Source organism: Tamandua tetradactyla, chromosome 5 (assembly GCF_023851605.1).
Source record: "Tamandua tetradactyla isolate mTamTet1 chromosome 5, mTamTet1.pri, whole genome shotgun sequence".
Classification (NCBI taxonomy): domain Eukaryota; kingdom Metazoa; phylum Chordata; class Mammalia; order Pilosa; family Myrmecophagidae; genus Tamandua; species Tamandua tetradactyla.
In genome coordinates, this window is record NC_135331.1 from 116,546,273 (window position 1) to 116,566,000 (window position 19,728).

Sequence of the window (19,728 nt, forward strand, 5' to 3'; positions counted from 1 at the left end):
TTTCCATAGTGGCTGTGCCATTTTACATTCCCATGAACAATATAGCAACAATCCAGTTTCTCTGCATTCTCACCACATTTGGTGTCATCACCACTTTTTGTTTTTACCATTCTTTTTTTTGGTTAGAAATAGTTTTTTTATATAGTTGAGTGATAATTCAGTTACACATATACAGATGCTTATCACAATGAGGAAAAATGGTTTGGAAAGAAGGGTTTTTTGTTGATATTTGTTTAAAGGGGTCACTAAAGAGAATAAGCTTGCTTAGGAATTCCTTTTTAATGGTTTTCTGAAATAAAAGCATCCTTTGATCACAATGGAAAGTAAATTCAACATATATTCACTAATGCAATAAAAAAAAAATACGTTGATGCTACCATCACAGTGAAAGGCACCTCTCAAATATCAACTACTACAAAAAGACTAGGGAGTTCTGAAGAAGATTAAAGGCATTTGGGGATTTCTCAACATCTAGATGACCAGACAACAAACTGCAAGATATCAGGTAAATGATACTAGTGAGAGCAAACTAGGTACCAGATATCATGCAAAGACTTTATGTATATTAACTCATAGCATCACACCTTATCTACACTAAGCAATAAATGACCTTCAGTCAGCCATTATTAACTAACAGATTGTGGCAGTTCTTATTTTCTGGTTCCAGGGAAATAACCCAGAGATGCAGCAGCATAATAGATGTCATTTACCAGGCTTGCCAGTTGCTAAAACAGAGTCTCCAGGACTACACAAGATGCTTATGGTAGATCGGCACAGGCTAATTTTAAAGTGCATGTAATTAAGGGACAGTAATTCCCACAGAAGCCTGAGTTTCTGAAATACCATTTGCAGGGTAATAGTTTAATAAATTCATAAAGTTTAAATTAATATGAAACAATCTCATATAAAAACTTGTTAAGAGGCATCCAGTTTCTTATAGGCTTCTTCAATGAAAGTTAGTACGTCCTTCATCTGGGATGAATTATGAAGAACATCCAAGTCCTTCAGAAGAGCATTCTGGTTTGGAATTAGCATCAAAATTTCTTTCTGAAGTACTGGTGCTTTGAGACTGTTCTGAGAAAGTTCTGGAAGAGAGAGTACTTCACTTCTATCCATTTGAAACATCTGTTTTACCTTCTCCTCCTCTTCTTCCAATTCGTTAGTCATAATGTGAAGTTTGCTTTTGAGGCTTTGAATGTTCTCGATCATTGACTCTGTGGTCGCCACTGTTTTATCTATTTCTTCCTGCCATGCTGGAAGTCGGGGTTTGATTCCTGGTGCCTGCAATATTGCCAGACCTTCCTCATTAACACTGTGCTGTGCCCTTTCCATTTTCAGCAGACTTGACACATTAGTTAAATTTTTCTGGTTTTTGGGAGGCACTTCCAGTGTTTCACACAGTTGTAACAATCTTTTCTTCAGCCAGTTGAGATGATATTGGATTTGTTTGTTTTCTTTAATATTGTTACTCAAAATTGCTATTATTACTGATTCCATCATAGATTGTAAATATTCTCTGCTACTCCTTGAAAGAGGTTGCCAGGTTTTTCTCTTGTTGGATGTTATCTTTATCTGTTTCAGATTAGTATGCTTTGTTTTTCCTTCAGAAGAGAGATCATTTGGGTATTTTTAAATTTTTTCCATTGTGTCTCTAACCTCTTTCTCTGATAACTCCATTTCTTCTTCGTCAGTTTTTCTTTTTGGATTTCTTTTTAACTTTTGAGATTTTTTCTTGGACACATTTGCTTTGTCAGCATCCTGATATAAGTGCGAACAATTAAAATCGTGCTTCAAAAATCACAGTCTGAGAAGTGCTGATTCTACTTACATCTACGTGAGGCAGTATACTTTAGTGCAAGATTTTTCAACCTTGGCACAATTTCTCAACCTTGTAGGAAACAGGCAAGCATCCTCGGTTGTTTGTCGTTTTCCCTAATGACAAACTTGCTGAAAGTCGTTGAAGTCAAATATCTCAATCTAAATATGAATCTCTAAGCATTTCGCCCCATTACTGGCACTAACTCCTGCGGTTGTAACGGTCAGAGAAATTGGCGCCCAAACAATCGAAAGCCATGAAACCCGGAAGTCTTTACCATTCTTAATTAGGTGTATAATGATAATCTCATTGTAATTTTAATTTGCATTTGCCTAATAGTTAATAATGATGAACTTTTCTTTCCCGTCAAAGACTTTTGAGTTAGAAACGATATTAGTTTTAGGAAGATTTCTTTTATTTAAGCAGATGAGGGGAAAAATAATACACATAGACATTAATTTGGAAGCTATTGAACTAGTTTAGGTGAGAATCTCAAAAGTTCGCTAGGATGGCCAAGGTGAGAACTGAAAAGATGGTGGGCATTTCTGCATGGATGTGGAGGAATAAGGATAATGGAGAGAAGAAGTAAAATCACATTTTGGGTATTGATGCTTGATGATGGGGTGCTGTTCACACACACAGAAAACCATTCAGTGTTTTTCTAAAATTTAAAGCAAAATGATGAATTTGATTTGGAATATGATCATTTTGAGTGCAGATAGATCATTTGGGTAGAGGTGTTCAGAAAGGAGCTGTAAATCTGAATCTGTAGCTTAGATAGATTAGGCTAGGACCATGGGGGGTTTGAAAACCCAATACAGAGCAATGATCCTTCACATTTTGCTTGGGATGGGCACTAGTAAGCAAAATAAAATAAATCTCAGGTTCAGAGATTTAGAAGGAAACCCAGGAGGGACTAATTTAATAGGCAATGATGGTCAGCAGTGTCATATGCTATAGAAAATTGAGGAAGATAAGGATAGTTTCAGTCCATTGGTACAGGCAAATGTAATTCTGAAGAGTTTGAGGAGTATTTTGAACAGTAAGTTTGAGGAAATATATTTTTAACACAGAAGAAATGAGCATGTTTATATAAAGAGGAAAGACGAACAAGTAGGCTCCTCTTAAGAGATTTAAGCTACATGTGAAAGCAGATTGTCTCAAGCTGCAGAGCAAAGGTACTTGAAAACAACATATGAGGAGTGTGTTAGTGATAGCATCAAGACACAGGGAAAGCATCAACTTTGCCAAGGAGATTAATGCATCTTTCATGGGCCCAAGAGAGAAGGAAGAGGGAATCTTCCAAACAGAGAGATTTTGAGGAGGGAAGCTGTGGAGTAACATCTGATGACCTCCATGATCCTTTTAGAAAGGTAGATTGTTTCATATAAGACATTTAGGTTTGTTTCTAGATTATTTGTTTTAAAACTATGGCTTTGATTAAAGCCTCAGGATATGAGTACAATACAATCTTTCATTAAAATGTTCAGACAGCAGCTGCAGCAAAAAGAAATGCCAGAAGCATAAACAATATGTCTTATATACCTGTAGGCAGGCTTGTTTTAAAAGACACATACACACACACACATCTACCTGCGTATCTTGTCAGAAAGTGGAAAGAATTTGTATCTTAAGAATTATAATTGCAAACATCAAGACATACTAATCACATCTAATATACACTTTAAACAAACAAGCACCCAAACTAAAATTTATGACTCTTAGACCAAAAGTTAGGATTTTTAGTGATACAGGATAGAAGACTAAATTGCTGGATAAGGCAGTGTTAATATTGACTACTAATGCAGTGTAGATAATGAAATTCTTTGGGCTGAAGAAGCAAAAGAAGGAAAAGATTCATGCAACAGGAAGAGAATGGCTATGGTAAAGGGGATGCAATTTGTTGTATTACATGTAGGACTGTTTTACAGGGAGAGAGAGTAGTTATTGAAGTCAATCTAACATTACTAATCACTTATACTTGTTATTTCCTATTGTGCTGGTTTGAAATGATGTATGTACCCTGGAAAAGCCATGTTTTAATCCTAATCCCATTTTGTAAAGGCAGCCGTTTCTTCTAATCCCTATTCAGTATTGTATGCTTGAAACTGTAATCAGATCATCTCCCTGGAGATGTGATTTAATCAAGTGTGGTTGTTAAGCTGGATTAGGTAGAGGCATGTCTCCACCCATTTGGGTGGATCTTGATTAGTTTCTGAAGTCCTATAAAAGAGGAAACATTTTGGAGAATGAAAGAGATTCAGAAAGAGCAGAGAGGAATGACATAGCCATAAGAAGCAGAATCCACCAGCCAACGACCTTTGGAAATGAAGAAGGAAAATGCCTCCTGGGGAGTTTCATAAAACAGGAAGCCAGGAGAAGAAACTAGAAGATGATTCCATGCTCACCATGTGCCCCTCCAGATGAGAGAGGAACCCTGACCATGTTCACCATGTGCCTTCCAGATAAAAGAGAAATTCTGACTGTGTTTGCTATGTGCCCTTCCACTTGAGAGAGAAACCCTGAACTTCATTGGCCTTCTTGAACCAAGGTATCTTTCCCTGGATACCTTTGATTGGACATTTCTATAGACTTTTTTAATTGGGACATTTTCTCAGCCTTAAAACTGTAAACTAGCAACTTATTAAATTCCCCATTTTAAAAGCCATTCTGTTTCTGGTATATTGCATTCTGGCAGCTAGCAAACTAGGACACATATAATAAAAGTACCTTTGCTATAAAGTGAAATATTTATCTTCTTTTAAGTGTAAGGTTCCATGATTTGTAATCTCATGTGAGCCACTATTGGTTTAAAATAAAAAAGGCACAAGGAGACAATTTAATTAAGATGTAAAAGTAGTAAAATGTATAAAAATAAAGTGGCCTGGGTTTGGTGCTAAAATGATTTAGACATTAAATAGTTCTGATGTCATTGAACTAGTACTAGACTTTGAATAATTTTATTCATCAATTTAATTTTACTTTATGGTATGAATAGTTGATCCTATTGATTGTTGTTTACTGTTTTCATTTGCTAAAGCTGACACAATACAATATACTAGAAATGTGTTGGCTTTTAGAGCAGGGATTTATAAATTTATAAGTTTACAGTTCTGAGGCTGTGAAAATGTCCAAATCAACAGGTGATGCTTTGTCCCCCAAGACCAGCTACCGGTTATCTGCAACTCCTCTGGCACATGGCAAGGTACGTGGCTGGCATCTGCTGGGCCTTCTCTCCTGGATTTCATTGCCTCCAGCTTTTAGCTGCTCCTTTCTCAGCTTCTCTGGTTTTTGTTTGTCCTTCTCTTTGCAGTTCCTCTGCTTTGCTCTCTCATTTTTTTGTGCATTTCATCTCTTATATAGGAGTCCAGTTAGAGGATTAAGGCACCTGGGGCATGCCTCAAGTGAAGTAACCTAATCAAAAGGTTGGCTTTAAGGACATGATTTCTTCGGGGGCACATACAGCTTCAAACTATCACAGTTACTATTAATAGCTAATATTTATTTACTTCATTCTGCGTATTTCACAAATACTATTTTGACCTTGCTTTAGCTTTAGAGATTTAAAAATTTTCAAACAATGGAAAATTAAAATCATGTTTTTCACTTGCATGATTGCATGAAATCTTTTTATAACACAGATTCCACAACTAATATTTGGTAGTATTTACAGATACTAAAAAAGTGAATGATAGCGATAGGATTGCTTTGGGGATTATGCTATCATTAACCATTGTAGTTGCTTCCCTCCAAACCCTCCCCTGAGTAGAATAGGGAAGCGTAGACTTAAATTCAACTGAGAGCAGTTTGTTTGGCATGAGAAGAATTCACATGGTTTCTCATGGCATGCAAAATAAAAAATTCCAGTGCCTAACCATAACCCACAAGACACAGTCTGGTTCTTGTCTGTCCATTTTCTTTTTTTAAAAACTTCTCTTTACTTCACCCTTCTCTAGCTGTACCATTTTGTTTTCATTTCAGGGCATTTGTATTTGCTCTTCCTTTATCATAGAACCCTTCTTTTCCAGTTTTTAGTGGTCCCTTGGATAACCACATTTTAGATCGTTTGCATTTGCTTTTCTTCATCTTGGAATGCTTTTCTCCCAGATAATTTGCAAAGGTGAAAGGAAGACTAAAGACAGCAATGATTGTTATTATTGCATCACCATCATGTGGAGTTTTAAGATTTTCTTTCCCAAAACCTAGGGCTCTTAGAGAACATGTGGATTTAACTTGAGGAGAAAAGGAAAAAAGCCGGATAAGGAAGATTAGTTTAGGATAGGATTCGGTTCAAAAGGTGTGATTTTTCCCATCTAATGCCCCTTAATTTAGATTTATCCTCCATAGTTTTTGAAATTTCACTCAGTTTAAAATTCTGTTAAATATTCAATTAGGTATTTGTGTTAGTAAGCCATTGTGCTGGTTTGAAAGGAAGTATGCTGCCTAAAAAAGCCATGTTTTAATCAAAATCCCATTTCATAAAGGTAGAATAATCCCTATTCAATACTCTATGTTTGAAACTGTAATCAGATCATCTCCCTGGATGATGTGATTTAGTCGAGTGGTGGTTAAGCTGGATTAGGTGGCAGCATGTCTCCACCCATTTGGGTGGGTCTTGATTGGTTTATTGGAGTCCTATGAAAGAGGAAACATTTTGGAGAAAGAAAGAGATTCAGAGGGAGCAGAGCAGAATGACATAGCCACAAGAAGCAGAGTCCACCAGCCAGCGACCTTTGGAGATGAAGAAGGAAAACGCCTCCTGGGGAGCTTCATGAAACAGGAACTAGGAGAAGAACCTAGCAGATGATGCTGTGTTCGCCATGTGCCCTTTCAGATGAGAGAGGAACCCTGACCATGTTTGCCATGTGACTTTCCAGATAAGAGAGACACTCTGATTGTGTTCACCATGTGCCTTCTCACTTTTGAGAGAAACCATGAACTTCATCAGCCTTCTTGAACCAAGGTATCTTTCCCTGGATGCCTTTGATTGGACATATCTATAGACTTGTTATAATTGGGACGTTTTCTCGGCCTTAGAACTGTAAACTGGCAACTCATTAAATCCCCCCTTTTAAAAGCCATTCCGTTTCTGGTATATTGCATTCTGACAGCTAGCAAACTAAAACAGCCATGTTTTTAAAAATGCAGATCCTACTGTGAAGACCGTGGGCTGCTAATCATTCTTTCCTCTGAATTGATTTCTTCTTATTACTTACTTCTTTGTCCCTAGTTGAGGCTTCCTACACTGACACAGTAGGTTTTCTGATTGACCTGGGTGTGCAGCACGGATACACTGGGGTGAAAGAAGGGCCACTGGAAATAGGGAGAACAGTAGTTAAACTTGTGTGCTTTGAATTTTTGTTTTTAGGCTTTTTGATTTTTGCATGAGCAGGCATCGGGAATTGAACCCGGATCTTAGGTATGGCAGGCGAGAACTCTGTCACTGAGACACCGTTGCACCGCTCTTGTTTTATAGGCTTTTACCAAAAGGAAAGGAGCATAATGTTGCTCTCTCTTTTGCTTTTTACTCTGCTTATTATCCATAATTAAGGCTGACAAAATTATCACCTTAGTTCAAATACACTGAAAATTTAGTATTTTTTGGCTCATCTGGGAAGCATTATTTTCTGTGGACTAAACTGAATTTATAAAATATTTTTAGAGCATTACCAGTTGGTGTTTGTTGACTTGTGAAGGCAGAGTACTGACCCCACCCTACCGACTGTTGCCATATGTGGCCAATCATTGACTAGTTGACAAAACCAATTTTGAGAAATCAGGCATTATTTTTTCTTTCCAATATTGCTGGTGACCTGTTACTGGCACAGTTGTCTGTGACAACACAGCTCGTATTTTTCACCTAGGCACTTCATAAGATAGGAGTTTTTGAAAAGTGAAAAAAGGCATCCTAATAAAAATATGTACATTATAAAGTGAGGTTTAAATAATTTAATAATATATAATTCACAGAGTGTTCATTTGATTTCGTCTAATATGAAACTTAAGGATTTTGTTCACATTCAAAAAATAAGGCAGTTCAGAAAAACTTGTGTGCTAAGTGGCGAATGCTTTTTAATGTCCAGTTTTGGTGTCTTTTTTGTGGCCCTTGAGTTTTTTGCAGTCACTGTTAACATTGAAAAAATAATTTAAAAGATTACTAGTCAAGTTATAACAATTTCCCCAGAAAGTTACAACAAAGAAATATCTTCTAATAAGATTGTTTAATATTAAATTTTAATTGGAACACTCAACTTGGATTTAAATCAATGTCTTTAAGTCTACCCTCTTCTATAAAATATTTAGATAAATAAAGATGGACAAGAAGGTGGAAATTAGTATAAGAGAGATATGAGTCTGTGTGTTTGAAGGTGTGTGTTTGTGTATGTATTTGTTTAAATGATATATATTACACTTCTTGTTTAAAGCATTGTTTTTTTTTTGGATAATATTGTAAAAATGTAGCAATATATGTCATGTTTCGTTCGGTCTGCGTGTATTTGATCAATATAATTTGGAACCTGGAGTCATTATTTTCATGTACTGTCAGTTCTATATTTAGAAATAATGAGAAGAAAACACATTCACCATCTTGTAGAGGTAGCATTTACTATAATCCATATAATAATAAATTGTTCAGTATTATCATTATCATCATCATCATCATTTTGTTTAAAGCTGATTGGACCCTTTGGGAATTAAAATAATTTGAAAATTCAGTAATGGTACTCATAAGGCAATTGCCTCAAGGTTAAGCATATAAATTCTGAGTGAAGCTCAATTTATTTGAAATATTAGAAGTAATAGTAATGGTGATGTAGTTTTAATAGTGATTAGTCCTAGCATCAGCCACTAGCTCTTAGCAGAGTCCATTGTTTGCATAAAACATATTTGCGTTCAGCAAATTGAAATCATATTTTGCCATGTGACATTTTTTTTCTTATTAGTTTTTATAACAGCCATGTAAAATAGGAATTAGTATCCCAGTTTTACAGATGAGAAACTTGAGGCACTGGAATAAATAGTTACTTTAAGGTCATACAAATCTAAGGACTAAGATTTGCCCCCAGCCATGTTTTGACGTTAAGCTTAGGTTTACTGTGTCCTTACCACCTCCACCTGATTTCTGACTTCCCCTTTCAGTCTTACATATATTATGATACTAATATGTACCCCTGACTGCAATCAGAGCATGTGCAGTACTAATTTTCTATTAGAAGTGATTGGAAAAGAAAAATCCCAGTAGAACCAGTGGCCAATAATAATGTTAAGTTTACTGAGTTTGATGATTATATTGGTATTTCTTGGATCCAGATTTCCCAGGATTACCACTTCGGCAGCATTTCCTGCCTCTCACCAGCTACAGTATTATAGGAATCAGGAACAGGGGTCCTGGGAGAACTCTAGAGTTGATACATTCGGTTTTTAGAGCCATGTCTTTTAACAGTTCCTACTGTGTAGTAAGTTCAAAATTAGAGTGTAGATTAAATGGTCTCCTGGAATCTCACTGAGCAATCTGTGATTCTGAGAAAGTTGTTGTGTATCTGAAATATTTCATGCTTAGGATTCATGTAATAAAGTTCTACTCTATTTTAAGAATTATTCTTATCAATACTAGACTGAAAATTGGATTAAAAGTTTGTATTTTTAAGAGGTTGTGTGGTCCTTAAATGTTTCAGATTATTTGTAGTCAGTATCATCAATTAATCCTCACAGTCATGTTTTATCAATTTCATAAGCACAGGGAGGTTTTTACTTTACTAAGTTATCTGAGATTCCATCAAGATGGAGAGTTTATGTGACTGCTGGCTTCTAATTATTGAGAAACTGCAGAAGAGGAAAACACAGATCTGAGCAAATAGCTAATATAACTGAGAAACTCCAGGGGTAACTGAATTGAGAGTGTTGTGAAATGGTGTGTATGTGTAGGTGGTTCTGCCTAGGGTACAGAGTAGTCTCCGGGATCAGGGGGAAAAATTGTTTTAAGTTTTGTTTTCAACCTGACTTCTATGGTTGCCGTGGAACAATAATTGCCTGCCCCTGCAGGTGGGTCATGTCAGGGCATGAGTAAGGCGTGAGGAGCTAAAAAAAATAGGTACCAGCCAACCATCTCTCCCAAAATACTCTCTCCTCTTAGGGCTTGCAGATTGTACTCTAAGGAGGTTGCCTTTCCTTAGTGCTGCTGCGTTCTAAAAGTTTAAAACCTAGGTCTTTCCAAAGGACTTGCCTGCTGGTGGGCAGCAAGCAGAACTGCTCGAGTGATTATTTGGTGCCTAGAGTATAACCTCATCCACCCCCCACTCTACCCTTCTCAAGTTCACCAGGAGGAACAAAATTAGGATTTAGGTTTTGGCCTTTTTTTTTTTTACATGGGCAGGCACCGGAAATTGAACCCGGGTCCTCTGGCATTGCAGGCAAGCATTCCTGCCTGCTGAGCCACCATGGCCCACCCTGGCCTTTTTTTTTTTTTTTTTTGACCACATGAACAGTAGCTTAATATCTTTTGATAAATATGACCTCACAGGCCAAAATAATTAGACACCTGAAGAGTATAACCACTTTTGAAAACAAAAAAGATAACAAACTGGTTAGTATAAATCACTTGAAGTAGAATTACTAGAACAGAGGTATCAGTAATTTAAAATAAACATAATAAATATATTCAGAGATAAAGGAGGATAGTAGTTGTCTTAAGAAGAAACAGGAAATCATAAAAAAACCAACTGGGAAAGGTAGATATGACAAATATAAAAGTTGAAGTAAAGAACTTAATCAGATGAATACTATGGATATAAATGAAAATGAACTATTGAACTCTATTATGTATATTATGTTGAGGAACTCTGAAAGCAGAAGGAAAAGTAGAGATAGAAAATATCAAAGAGAAAAGCTAAGAAATGTGGAGAGAGGTGACTGTGCCAGCATTCAAATAATAGGACTCAGAAGAGAGAAAAAAAAATGGAGGAGAGAAAGGTATTTGAAGAAATAAAGATGGTAAGTCACCCAGAATTAAGAAAGAATAAACAGGACACTAAGAGATAATAAAATATCAAGAGCTAATAGAGTATACCAAACAGGAAAAATAAGAAAAACTCACATCTTGGTAGACGTATAGTGAAATTCAAGAATATCAAAACCAAAGAAATCTAAAAACTTTCAAGGAGAAGGAATACATTACCACCAAGAAACATGAATCAGACTAAATTATCTGTTCAGCCTTTAGGTTCTCAGTTATTCTGCCTATTTGAGGTGAGGGAAATCATCTATATAATGTATAATTCAAAACTCTTTCCACAGTAGAAAATAAATTCATAAATTCATATTGCATTTGATAAAATATTTGTCAACCTAATAAGGAACATATTTCCTTTATAACGTTCCAGCTCATTAAAAATGATATATAATTTTATAATTTTCTATAAATAGTTGAGAAAAATTGCCATCATTTTCATTAAAGAAGTATGTCTTACTTTTTTTGTCATATAGTGTTCTTTGATCTCATATTGAAGTGTGTGTTTCCTTAGAAATGCATTTTTGCATTCAAAATGTGAAATGAATGATTTTAACACTGCAAGACATTATTTGATTGCTCTAGCTTCAGGGCATTATGTTAAAACATATAACTTTGCAGAATGTTTCGAGATGTATGTATGTATGTACATATATATGAATTTATTATGTTTGAAGTTTTATTTCTTAAATCCAAATAGTTTTATCTAGATGTTAATAGGCAGTTCAGATTTAACACAGATAAATCTAAAGCTCTGGTCTTTCCTTCCAGATTGCTCTCCTCAAATTAGTGAATGACTTCTCCTGTCTCTCCTTGCAAAGGCCAAAAACCTTGAAATCATTCTTGACTCTTCTCTTTCTTTTATGCCCTCATCAGCAGATTCCTTTAATTATATCTTCAAAATAAATCCAGAAGCTAATACTTCCATCCCCATCCTTAATCGAAGCCATCATCATCTCTTGCTTGGATACTGCTGTAAGCCTTTTAAACATTCTTCTTCCAGTCTGTCTAGTCTCTTATTAGTCTATTATCAACACAGCAGTCAGTGATATCTTTAAAATGTAAATCAGCATATGTCATTCCTCAAAATCCTCTAATGGCTTTCTACTGCACTCAGAGACTTTACATAGGCTGATCTCTTTCTCTTCAACTAATTCTCATCTAACTTTAACTTCCAACATACTCACCTTTTCTTTCTTCTCTAGTCCTGCAGACTTCCCTATTATTTCTTGAAAGTGCCAAAAATGTTCCTGCTTCAGGCTATTGGCACTGCTCTGTTACCTCTTTTAGGTCTTTGCTCAAATGTCACTTTCTAACTAAAGTCTTTCCTGACCACCTGTAGTAGTCATTCATGCAGTTATATTTGGCTTTTTGCCTTCTGGGCATATAGAGGATGTATTACATGGCCCTTTTATGATTGGATGGAGACATGTGACTAGTCCTGGCTAGTGAGTTGTGCAATGGCAGTGATATGTGTGTTTAATTTTCAGTGCTAATAGCTTTTAGAACTTTTTCTTTTGCCAGTGTTCCTCACTGTCTGAATGTGAGCTCAGAGCCCACCATCTACCTGTGAAAGACACATAGTGTTAGCAAGAAATAAACCTTTTTTTAAACCACTGAGATTTTAGAGGTGTTTGTTGTTGCAAACCCAGCATATCCTGATTGATACATCATTCTATTTATTCTTTATACTTAAAATCCTCAACCCATCCCCAACAGTCTTATTCTCATTTTTTGCTTTATTTTCTTCTGTAGTATTTATTACTGTAAAAATTTTACATTTTAAATGTAGATTATAAAAACAAAAAAGAAAATCACTGATTAAGTACCCTAAATATTTATACATTCCATAAGCATTTCTTCAGGGTCTACAGTGTTCCAGATGTTTCACTGGGAATATATAGTACATGAATAAGACATAGTTTTTAACCCCTAATTCCTTCTATTTTTCTTTCACTGTATATAAGTACACAATTATGAAAATGCTAATATAAGGATTTTAACCAAAAATTTTCACTTAAAATTATACCATTAGCATTTTCTTCTTTCATTAAAAAATTTATGTGATTTTTTATAACTTTTTTGTTGTGAAAAATACCCTATACAAAAAAGTGATAAATTTCAAAGTGCAATTTAACAAGTAGTTATAGAACAAACTTCAAAATATGGTATGGGTTACAATTAACTCTCTAAACCACTTTCAGGTATTTTCTTCTAGCTGCTCTAGCTGCACCAGAGACTAAAAAGAAATATCAGTATAATGATCCAGTAGTCATACTCATTTGTTAAATCCTATCTTTTCTGTTACAGCTACTTCTGATCCTTCTCCAAACCTTTAGGGATATTTAGGCAATGACCATTCTCACTTCTTGATGTTGAAAAGGGGTGTTGAGATTATGGGGATAGAAGATGCAACTGGCTGATGAATTTATCTGGGTATTACATTAAACTATACAAAATTACAAGACCTTGTTCCCAATTCTAGGTTCCATGTGTTTAGGTTGTTAACTGAACTGGCCAGACAGGTTAAGTTAGATTCTGAGCTACAGAAAATTTAGGTTTTTGACAAAATAAACCTCTCTTCCTTTGATCTCATACAGTAGGTGAAGTTCTAAGGTACAAACAATATCATCCTTTACCCTGCATTCTGATTTACCTTAGTCCCAACCAGATTGGTTTCATTTTTATCTTTCATTGAAACCTGATCTTTTCTTCAGCTTCATTAACCATTGCTATATGTAGGAATGCTGACTTTCAGAGCTGCAGAATTCCAGCTTTGAGTCTTAGGTGTCACACAGGTACCTAAAGTTCCAGGAAAATACCAGGTTATACACATATAGCGCAGCATCTTAGAATTTAGAAATAGCACTTAAAGCTCTGGAATAAATGTGACTACTGTAATAGCTCACAGTTAGCCTTTGCCTACTTTGAATTAGTTGTTTGTCTTTTGTTGTTGAGCTGTAAGAGTTCTTTTTATATTATGGATATTAAACCCTTATCAGATAATATGTTTTCCAAATATTTTCTCACATTCTTTTGATTGCATTTTAAATTTCTTGTTAATGCCCTTAAATGCACAACAATTTTTAATTTTGATGAAGTCCAATTTATCAGTTTTTCTTTGATTATAAGTGATTTTTAAAGGCTACAACAGTATTGCATCACATGAGTACTCCATTATTTATTTAACTAGTTTTGTTGAATGTCTAGGATGCTTCTAATTTTGGCTGTTATAAACTACACTCTACTTAATATTAATTGTATGTTTTTATTTAAGTCTTTGGTAATTTCTAAGGATAGATTCCTGGAATTGGAATTACCGGGTCAAAGGTTGTAACTTTTAATGTTCTTGAAATAGGTTTCTGAATTGCTTTACCGAATTGAACTAAGTAATTAACAGCTGAATAGTTAAGTAGATAATAGTGGCCAGTCAGACTAGTTGAGGAAACACTTTACTTGAATAGGGACTGTTGTGGCATTTACATTATTTGACAAAACCATTCTTGTAGTTCCAGGGAAGATTGATTGGAGCCGGATAAAACTAAGAGTGAGAGAACCAATTTGGAGGACTTTATGTTATTCCAGGTGGGAAGCAATGGGTGTCCATATCATAGTATTAGGTAGAGTCAGAGATGGTGTGAGATTGATAGATTTTAGGGGAAATAAAGCATAGGTCAGATTTCCAGTTTCTGGGTGAAGATGCCATGTTGTCTGACTAGGAACGCAATAGGCGGAGGAACATCATTCTTAGAAAGGTGTGAAGGTGGGTACCAGTGAAGATGAGTTATAGATGTGTATTGAGTTTGTGATTTGAGATGACAGTGATATTTTCAGGGGAGATATGTCTAGTACACAGTAAGAAATATAGCATCTGGAGCTTAGGAGAGTGATCTGTGGTCATGATAAGGGTTTATAAGTCACCAAAATGAACACCTGAGTTTGAATCATGAATCAAAATGCATGGAGCGTATTTTGAGTAGGAAGAGCAAGAAGACTGAAAATAGAACCTTGGGGAAATACCAACAGTTAATGAATAGTAGGAAGAAGGCAGGCTTGTGAAGGGAGTTGAGAAAGAGCTTGAGAAGTAAGAAGAAAACTAAAAAAGGGGGAGTTGTCTTGAAAGCCAAGGAAGAGAGAATTTCAAGAAGGAAAGAAACTCAGTAGTATGAAAGTATAGGCTTTGGAGTCAAGAAGACCTAGATCTCAGCTGTTCTTTGCTTGCTAGCCTTTGGACAAGTAACTTAATTTCTTTGGGTTTCAGATTTCTCATATATCAATTGGAACTAATAAAATCAACATTATTGATTGCTCTTGAGGCTTATTTCACTAACCTATCTATTTTGTGTGAGCTGAGAGGCAGAATTTGAAATTAGAACTTGGGCTCTAACCCAAACCCAGGAGGATTTCAGGTTGCTCACCTGCACTTTTAAATAAAAGTTCATGTTTATGGCTTGATAAAGGTCACACACCAGCTTTTTGAAGTCAGGTTTGTTTGACTCCAAAGCTCATATTTCTGCTTCTGCACCATGCTTAAGTTATAAAGAATATTTTATGGACAGAAATATTTTATCAAAATGAAGAAGTTGTAGGGAATATTGTTTACAATAAAATGGGAAGGATTCTAGAGGGAACAAAGAAGATTTGTTTTCCGGCATTAGAGAGATGTTAGTAATGGGGAAGAATTACATAAACACTGGGGAAGTAGTTGATAAATGAGTGGAGGTGCTTACATTGAGGTGCATCTGGCATGTCTGTGGATTTAACTTACAGGACTAAGAAAGAGGCTCTGGTATGAAATTACTTCAGTGCTGCCATATACTCAGGTCCAGGTGACTGTAAAGGAGTTTCTTTCTTTGGCTTCCAGCTAGAACACAAAAGAAAACTCCTAGTTTGTTGTTGCGGTGGTCCACTTAATTCCTATTTATGTACACATTTATTATAATGTGTCTTTAATTTTAAAAAATCTACTTAGGGAAGTGATGTCACAGGCCCCAGGCGAGCAGATTGCAACACATGCAGCTGCCTGGAGAGAGGAAACTGTTGCCCTGTGTCACTGCCTGAGACAAGTAGCCGCTGGAGGCAAGAAGATGGCAGACAACCCCAGTGCTGCCGACAGGAACGTGGAGATCTGGAAGATCAAGAGCTTGGAGGTGGCCCGCGCAGAGTCCCCAAGAAGAAAACACTTAAGCAATGCAGCTTAGGACCCATTTTTGAAAAGGAATCGCCTAGAGTGACTTTCCCATCAGTGGCACAAGTATGGTTTCATTGGTCACTCCTCCCAAAGACCAGATTTCACGAATGGCAAAAATGTTAGCAGATGAGTTTGGAACTGCATCTAACATTAAGTCAAGAGTAAATCACTTTTCAGTTCTGGGAGTCATTACATCTGTGCAACAAAGACTCGAACTTTATAACAAAGTACCTCCAAATGGTCTGGGTGTTTACTGTGGAATAATTGTAATGGAAGAAGGAAAGGAAAAGAAAGTCAGCATTGACTTTGAGCCTTTCCATCCAATTAATATGTTGTATTTGTGTGACAACAAATTCCATATGGAGGCTCTTACAGCATGACTTTCAGATGATTGTAAGTTTGGCTTCATTGTAGTAGTTGGTAGGCTGCCCTTTTTGGCACATGCCAAGGAAACACAAGAGAAGCCCTGCACAAAGTCAGTGTGGATCTCCCAAAGAAACACAGCAAAGATCAGTCTGCATTGTGTTTTGCCCACTTAAAAATGGAAAAACGACACAACTATGTTTAGAAAGTAGCTGAGACAGCTGTGCAGCTGTTTATTTCTGGGGACAAAGTGAATGTGGCTGGTCTTGTTTTAGCTTGATCAGCTAGTGAACTGTCAGTCTGATTTGTTTGATCACAGGTTGCAATCAAAAATTTTAAAATTAGTTGATATCTCCTATGGTGGTGAAAATGGATTCAGCCAGTGGGTTCAACCAAGCTATTAAGTTGTCTACTGAAGTTCTCTCCCATGTGAAATTTATTCAAGAGAAGAAGTTAATAGGATGTTATTTGATTTTGATGAAAACAGCCAAGACACAGGCAAGTACTGTTTTGGAGTTGAAGATACACTTAAGGCTTTGGAAGTGGGAGCTGTAGAGATTCTAATAGTGAATGAAAATCTGGATAGTGAGGTATGTTCTTCATTGCCAAGACTCAAAAGCGGAGAAAATTCTCTAATTAACTCCACAACAAATGCAGGATAAATCTCATTTTACAACAGAGAGACAGGACAGGAACATGAGTTGATTGAGAGCTGCCCCTGCTGGAATGGTTTGCTAACAACTGTAAGAAATTCAGAGATACATTGGAAATTGTCACAGATACATCACAAGAAGGATCCCAGTTTGTGAAAGAATTTGGTGAAATTGAGGTATTTTGTGGTACCGAGTAGATTTCCAGGGAATGGAATACCAAGGAGGAGACGATGAATGTTTTTACTTTGGTGACTGCTAGGTAGTCGACCTGGGTCCAGCAAACTGTGCCTTACCCTCTAGCATCCAACCCAGGAGGCATACCCATGGTGGAATCCAAACAGATCCCTACCTTGCAATTGGAACATTTCTAGAACTTAGTCCATGAGCATTGGATAGTGAAAAGAAAACTGAAACTAAACTAGACCCTGCTCTGCACTTTGGTTTGTCATGATGTCAGCACAGCAGCCTACAACTAAATTCCTAAATGCTGCTTGGGACTAATTTAAAAAGCAATCCTAGTTTTACTTTTACTTATGCTGAAATTGGTTGCTCTTGTATTTTATGGGGAAAAAATGATTTTTTTTTAACCTTCATATATAGAAGCAAAAATTCTTAAACTGCTATACACCTTCAAAAGTTACTAGAAGTGAGACCATGCTGACTTATTTTGATTAGAGAAAAATGAAATTGCTGCATTTTGCAGTGACCTATGCCATTCTCAGTTTAGACTGCATAAGAAGAAATATATGTGGTGAAATATTGGAACCAAAAAAAAAAAAAAGTCTGCTTAGTACTTTTAGGTACTGTTAACATATTTTTTTAAATAACTATGTGTTTTTTAGTAGTTGACTTAAATATTCAGTTAGCTGTCTGATAATCTTTATACCAGCACTGTTGAAGCATCTTGATAGAACTGATTTTAGTTCAGGTTGGCATTCATTACATTTGATTAAAATGAACAAATTGGTAGATAAATAATCACACAGAAATAGTAGAACAGGAGAAATCAAGCTTTGCATTTCGTGTAGAATGCTTTGACCATGAGATCAATTGCCCATTTATTAAAAAAAATCTACTAGAGAAGGCATAATTTAATTAAGAGGGGCAAGATGCAGATCTTTCTTTCCCCAGTTTTATAACTGTTGATAATTCTGTGGTTGCAACAAAGTGCATTTTTTATAAAAGATTTGCTTCTTCAAAATAATACTCATTTGGGACTTCGTATAATGAGATGTTCTGGAAGAACCATTGTCTATAGTTTTTGTTCTTTTTCCCTTTTCCTGAGATATATAATAAAAAAAGAAGATGTCAGCTATAAAGGATGGCTATTGTTCAGACTTGTCCTTTGCTTACCTGGTTATCCATCAAACTCTATTAGCCTGATTGTGCTAGAAAGTATGAAATAATGTCATTGGAAAGCAGTCAGTCACATGTTTGTCAAGGTCTTTTAAAAGTCTCAAGTAGCAGTTCTGATATCAAAGGATGTGAGTGCTGAAATGATTACTGTCAGGAAATGTATCTCTAAACATGCTACTTTTAGCCCTCTATCTGGATTTTATACCTTGATTCTTTGAGTTGGATGGTTTTAGGTGCATGTAATAGTATGCCAGTGGTTTCAAATCAGTACCATAGTTGGCTTGCAGGAAGATACTACCTAGGTTCCATTCTATCACTGAAATGGCAGCTTATAATTTTGGACAGTACAGACAACAAGCAGCTGTTATGTTATTTTGTAAAAATCTTTTCTAGCTAAGCAAGCAGCTAAGGATTCATCTTTCAATTTTCAGACCCACATCTCTTCTTTATCACAGAATCCATTTACTCTCTGTAACTTAAAAGAAAAAAAAAAATAGAAAAAGGCCAAGCCTGAAAGAAAACAAGATATAAGTAAAACAGCTAATTTTTCTAAAAAATTAAATTTTGCATGCTATTTTAATTTACTGGGTGATGTAAATTAACAATGAACTGATTTATTCTTTTATTGTTATTAATCCTTTAAGTTCAAAGGCTTGGATATATATGCTTTTAGGAGGTTTTATATTATTTGAAACTTTGAGTTTAGAAATGAGAAGACATCAGCGATGTAGGTTGCTACTTGGGATGCTTCCTAATTTGGCACAAAAAAAAAAAAAAAGAAAGGAAAGGATTTGGGGAACACTTATGTGTTTTTCAAAATATTTAAAAATACTTGTGTTTCATTTTCGTTCCTATTTCTTCAGGAATATTAAATGGGCTATTAAGTTTTGTGCTTAAATCTGCATCTTATTTAATGTTGAATCAGAATGCTTAGATGAAAAGTCAAGTAGGCGTTACTTAAATTTGTTTATCACATTAAAGATATACTTTTCCATCTCATAATGATTGTAATTGATTTGTATGTCCTAGTAATGAAAATTTCTTTTTTCTGTTCTGATTTGTCTTAAATATAACCAATAAGTTTTATAGTTAATCACAGGACTTGTAGTTTTAGTAGCTAAAGCATGCCTCTGTGTTTTTAATTGTAAGATACTCAGATATTTTAAGAAGGTCTTTTTAAGGAGTGCTTAAAAATAGAAGTTCTTTAATAGAGGAACAAAATTATACAATAGTACTCCTGGTCCTTCCCCACTCCACCCCCAGTTTGAAGCAGCTCTTTTATTTATCTTTCCACCTTTGCAGCTTTTGCCAAAATAGTGTCTATGAGACACGTTTTAAAAAA

At 35.6% G+C, this 19,728-nt stretch overlaps 1 protein-coding gene and 2 pseudogenes across 3 annotated transcripts in view; 2 read left to right on the forward strand and 1 right to left on the reverse strand.

Annotated features, from left to right (window-relative positions):
- Positions 1-19,728, forward strand: part of PRIM2 (DNA primase subunit 2) — a 389,523-nt gene that overhangs the window by 197,099 nt on the left and 172,696 nt on the right. The gene's annotated exons all lie outside the window — the stretch shown is intronic.
- On the reverse strand, positions 856-15,265 carry LOC143682302 (centromere protein Q-like; annotated as a pseudogene).
- LOC143684816 (eukaryotic peptide chain release factor subunit 1-like) lies at positions 12,936-18,965 on the forward strand (annotated as a pseudogene).